At 35.4% G+C, this 6,000-nt stretch overlaps 1 protein-coding gene across 3 annotated transcripts in view; it reads right to left on the bottom strand.

Annotated features, from left to right (window-relative positions):
* The window catches only part of RIPK2 (receptor interacting serine/threonine kinase 2), a 194,996-nt gene that overhangs the window by 50,005 nt on the left and 138,991 nt on the right, over window positions 1-6,000 (bottom strand). The window lies entirely within an intron of this gene.

The following is a 6,000-nucleotide window of genomic DNA, read 5'->3' as shown; positions in this document are numbered from 1 at the left end:
AGATATTTGAAAAGTAGTAGTAAATACCTACTTTGACCTTCTGTGTCCCTAGTGTTCTATCTCCACTAAGTCTTAGGAACACTACATAGAGGAGGAGCCTGAGTCTCAAAGGCCGTAAGAGATGGATTCCAGAGCCTTTGCAAGGTCCATTATGCCCCATGGCTTCCCATTGCTTGTGCTGTTCATCCAGATAGGTGCTCAGGATACCAGAATGAACACATCTCTTTCAAGAGGTTTTTAAACAGACATCAGATAATAAACAAGTACAACACCTAACAAATAGAACAGAATGCCTTATTTAAAGCAGAAACAGAATAAATGCTCACCTAGTATCGTTTAAGTCCCCTTTCAATTATTTTTTGAATCAACATGTTTATATTTGAGGGTATTTTCTTATTTTTTCCTAGTTCCGTTTACTTGCACCTCTTTTTCTCTTTTCTCAACTGAAATGTTTATGGTTTCAAAAGTAATTACTTCTTGAAGAAAATTTTCGTGTATACTAAGTGTTACCTAATGGAAGCCATAAGCATAGAGTCTGCTGGCATTTAGAGTGGTATAATACATAGCCAGGTTGAATCAAGTGGGAGAGAAGAAGGTTAATCATTCTTTTAAATTGGCAGTGTTGCTGAAGGTGGATTAATATGCTTTTTGAATCTCTTATGTGCTGTAAGTCTCCTTGATCACAATCACTATGTTAATGGTTTAGGTTTTGAATTAGAGGTGTCTCCTGGGGTCAGCTGGGTCAACTTCCTTAATCTCTCTGGCCATATTAGGTGATAGTTTTCTCATTTCAATACATGATCTATGTTAGAGGGAGTGTTAACTATACCAGACTCTTAACGTGGGCACCCAGAAAGTGGAAGAATCTCTCTACTGGTGATTAATCATAACTCTTTTCATTGTGAATATAGTCCTTCCCTTAGGTAAGGCAGGAACACCATGAAAAATAGAAGGTTCTCAGGTGTCTGTGGAAGCTGGAGTGCTCTCGACCTGTCAGCTCACTGGCGGAGCAGGCTTCGCCCAGACACTAGAGAACAAAATGTGAAATTGGCACCAGCCAGCCTCTCCATTGCACAGGATATCCCTATTTAAATTTGACAACCAGGATATTTTACAATTTGAAATTCTTGTCATCTGGTTTTCTTTAGTTTCTTCTTTGGGATGAAAAGACTGAGAAGCTAGTTTAAAAATCTGGAATTCTGATGGTGAGGCTTAACCAGATCTATTGAGTCACCAATCAGCAAACATTGACCAATGCTTACCATTCCCCCAGTTACTATACTAAGGACCCAGACACGTCTCAGATAGTGGCCTTGCTCATTCACTGTATTTACAGTACTTTTTTCTAAATGTAACCAGAGCTCAGGTTAAGACAAGACATTGATTTGAGTCTGAAGTAAACAAAGCTGACTGGTCTGATCCCTTCAGTTCCCAGAATTATTTTGTTTCAGGTTGTAATTTTCCCAGACCAATAGAACAAAGTCCTATTGTCTATTTATTTAATATTTTGTCACAATAGTCCTTGCCCCTTTGACCTCTAGTGAGGAAACTTGCATAAGAAACTGAAATATGCTTAGGTTCTATGGGTAAGTGCAGATAATGATATGAGTGAAATTGAAAATGAAAGCCAAAAGTAGAAAAGGCAGTTCTGAATAGATTAAGTAAGACAGAGGTATTTGAAAAATCAACTAGAAAAGATACAATAAGGAATGGAGAGCTTCTGGAAGTTTTCCAATAGGTGAGGGGTTGGTACATCTTTTTTTTTTTTTTTTAGAACATGTCTGGCAGTTGTATGCCAGAGAAAGTTATAAGGGGGCTGACAATATGCATGAAGTCCACTGAGAACACTGTTTCTCTAGGCCACTGACAGGATTCTCAGTGTACATTCTATAGTACTGGAAATTAAGTTAGGAAAGAAAGGGTAATCTGATGTCATTTTAAATGAAATTTCACAAATGATTAGAGCTAAAAGGTGTCTTTTTTCGTTCAGCCAACACGTTGAGCACGTACTATCGGGCAAGCACTGGGCTTATGGGTAAGAGATAAAAGAAAAAATAAAGGCCAGAGGAACTCAAAAGAGAGTGTGAGAGATGCATAAACAACTCATTACAATCGAATAGGGATGGACTACTAAATAAATCATAAAAATGTAACTTTGTAAAACAGAACTTGGAGTCAATAATCGTGCTAGGGGATATTGAAGAGGATGCCAACAATGAGGGGGTCTTGGAATTAGGTTTTGAATGTCAGTAGGAATTTTCCACATGGAAAGAAGGTCAGGGGCATACCAGGTGAAGGAACATCCTGGACTTGAGAACCAATACAGTATATTCAAGTGATTGTAAATGAGATTTTTTTTGACTAGAGCATAGGGTATAAGTTGCCAAATGGTAGAAAATAAAGTATAAAAGTTAGGCTGGAATAAAAGTATAAAGTGTCATAATTCTTATGATGAAAGATAGGTGTTTTCCTACAAAATGGGTTACTTATAAATATTTTTAAATTATAGACTTCTGTGTAAAGCTTGAAAAAACAGTAAATCAGAGTTGTACTGAGCTCAGGCTTAGTGGTGAAAATTTCTGTATTTTGTTTACCAGGTTGGATAGTGTTACAATTCTTTAACATTTCTTTTTCCTAAGTAAAGGCATCTGGTGAAAATATGGGATCCATTTTATCCTAGGGAAGTTTTGCCTTAACCTTTCTTCTATGTATTTTTTCTATTTAAAATGCTTTTGCAGAATCTAATCATAGGAAGTTCGGATACTTGAAGTACTTGCTCATATTCTCTCTTTGACATAATGAGAATAATTGGGAAGTCTTCTCTAATTTTGAGACTACCATGACTGCTCTCTTATGTTGGTTATTCCTGTAGATGAACCAATTTTAGGTTCGTCTGAGTGATTAGTTAAACTTAATCCTCACAGATTGATTCAGCAGGTCTGAAAAGATATCTCAGAATATGTATATAGAGAGATAAACAAAAAGAAATTACAGTAAGCACAAAAACAGATAAAGATTATTCATACTTTTTCATAAGATCTTATTTTCTCTCATTTCTCTTAGTTTTTTCATAACTTTTCTTTAATCATATGAAAAAGAAGGGAATTCACATGGCATAACAAAAGCTATGCAAAACTTAAGGAAACACAATTTTCTTAAATTTCTCAAACTTATTTGTATAGGATTCAGAATGCACTTAAAATGATTGAATGACTTAAGCTAATTTTTTTTTATTGCAAACTGTTTTAACCCCAATTAAACCAAGCAAGAAACTGAGAGTCATTCTTTACTCTTCCCTTAAACTCTGATTGGAACAATCCCTAAGTGTTGTCATAATTATACTATATATATATAAATATGTATATGTATAAATATAAATAAACAAACACACACACACATATATGTCCATTGTTCTCTATGTCCATTGTCATATCTTTTACATTTCTTACTCGGATGTAACATCCAAGTTCACTTTTTCCCTGACTCCAGTATTATTTCTGTCTTGTTTATTCTCTGCATTGCAACCTAAATTTCATTCAACGGCTTAGAGCTCTTTGATAGCTTCTCTTTAATTTTGGGGAAAAGCCTTCAAGCACTGTGCTCTTGCCTACTAGTCCACCCTTTTCTGGTTTCTCTATCCTTACTTAGCATCTCCTTCTTCCATAAATTTTCAGCAATACTCAATAGATTTCAGGGTTAGACTTCTCTTAATGCTGAACTTTCTCCAGGTTATGTCATCAATTTGTACCATTCTTTACTCATTCAATCCTTGGTTAATGCACTCTCATCATATAAGTTTCAGAATAAACATTGAATCTCTAGCTTTTCATGACTTCCGTTAGAGATTAAATTCCCTTTCTATGTGTTCTTATAAAACTTGGCTGTCCAGTTACCTGTGAGAGGTATAGTTATATCTTAGAGTTCATTTCCCCCACTACATTGTAAACTGCATGTGAACAATGTCCTTATTTACCAGTGTTGTAGGTGCTCAGTGAATATTTATTCTGTTAAAAGATTTATTCTGTTAAAAGTTAAGAGACTGTTTATGTTCCATAAATAAGAGAAAATGTAGCTCAGAACCAAGTAGTGGCAAGAGGCTTGCATAAAAGTATACAATATTGAGAGACAGTAGGAATTTAGGTTAGACAGCACTTGGTTACTGAATTAATTGTGAAGGTGAGGGATGATTATACAGAGTCCAGAGTTTTATTATTTTTTAAATTAATTTTTATTAAAGTATAGTTGCTTTACAATGTTGTATTAGTTTCTGCTGTACAGCAAAGTTATACCTATACATACATTCCCTCTTTTTTATATTTCTACCCATTTAGGTCACCAGAGAGCATTGAGTAGAGTTCCCTGTGCTATACCATAGTTTCTCATTAGTTATCTATTTTATACCTAGTGGTGTATATGTCAATCCAAATCTCCTAATTCATCCCCCCCTTCCCCCCCGCTTGGTATCCATGTGTTTGTTCTCTACATCTGTGTCTCTATTTCTGCTTTGCGAATAAGTTCATCGGTACCATTTTTCTAGATTCCCCATATAAGTGATATTATACGATATTCGTTTTTCTCTTTCTGACTTACTTCACTCTGTATGACAGTCTCTAAGTCCATCCATGTCTCTGCAAATGGCACTCTTTCATTCCTTATTATGGCTGAGTAATATTCCATTGTATATATGTACCACATTCTCTTTATTCATTTCTCTGTTGATGGACATTTAAGTTGCTTCAATATCCTGGCTAGTGTAAATAGTGCTGCAATGAATATTAGGGTGCAAGCATCTTTTTGAATTATGCTTTTCTCCAGGTATATGCCCAGAAGTGGGATTGCTGAGTCACATGGTAGTTCTATGTTTAGTTTTTTAAGGAACCTCCATACTGTTCTCCATAGTGACTGTACCAATTTACATTCCCACCAACAGTGTAGGAGGGTTCCGTTTTCTCCACATCCTCTCCAGTATTTATTGTTTGTAGATTTTTTGATGATGACCATTCTGACCGGTGTGAGGTGATACCTCCTTGTAGTTTTGATTTGCATTTCTCTCATAATTAGTGATGTTGAGCATCTTTTCATGTGTTTGTTGGCCATCTTTGGAGAAATGTCTATTTAGGTCTTCCGTCCATTTTTTCACTGGGTTGTGATTTTTTGATATTGATCTGCATGAGTTGCTTATATATTTTACAAATTTATTTATGTTTATATATTTTGGAGATTAATCCCTTGTCAGTTGCTTCGTTTGCAAATATTTTCTCCCATTCTGAGGGTTGTCAGAGTCCAGAGTCTTCAGTGTTTCCTCAGTATCCAACTTGGGCAACTGTACAAATAGTGGTGGTATAAATGATGTAGAGAGATGAATAGTGGAAGTAAGTATTGAAGGTAAAATTAATCGTTCAGTAATATCACATAATTAATTTTAAGTGTCCATGTTATATTTGAGCAGAGTTTTTCACATGGCAATTAGTTAGGTTTGTAAGAGACTCAGGAGAGAGATATGTAAGTTTTAGGTCAAGATCTGTGATATATATGGTGGCTGGAATCACAAGAGTAGATGAGACCATCTATCAAGGGCAGAAGAGAGCTTCTGAGAAATACACATCTCTTGGGAGAGGGCAAAGTGAGAGTGCCCAGTGAAAGAGATAAGGATGTCCAGAGGCAGGAGGAAGAAGTAGCAGATTAAGATGCTACTGTTGTTAAGGTGAAAGATTTTTCTGAGATGACAAACTTGATCAACAAAATCAAATATTGCTGAAAGGTGACATAATGACCAAACAATATTCATTCAATTTAATCACAAATTAAATGTCCGTGAATGCAATTCCAGTGCAGATAAGTAAGAAGAAAAGAGCAAAATTGTGTGAGTCACGAGGTACATAAAGATAAGAAAATACAGACAGTGAGAATAAATACAATTTTTGATAAACTGTACTGTGAAATTAGGAAGAGAGAAAAGGTAGCTAGAAAATTACTTGGCATCAAGCAAGAGTAATTTTA

Source organism: Phocoena sinus, chromosome 17, assembly GCF_008692025.1.
Source record: "Phocoena sinus isolate mPhoSin1 chromosome 17, mPhoSin1.pri, whole genome shotgun sequence".
Taxonomy (NCBI): Eukaryota; Metazoa; Chordata; class Mammalia; order Artiodactyla; family Phocoenidae; genus Phocoena; species Phocoena sinus.
This window is presented reverse-complemented; position numbering and strand designations above follow the sequence as displayed.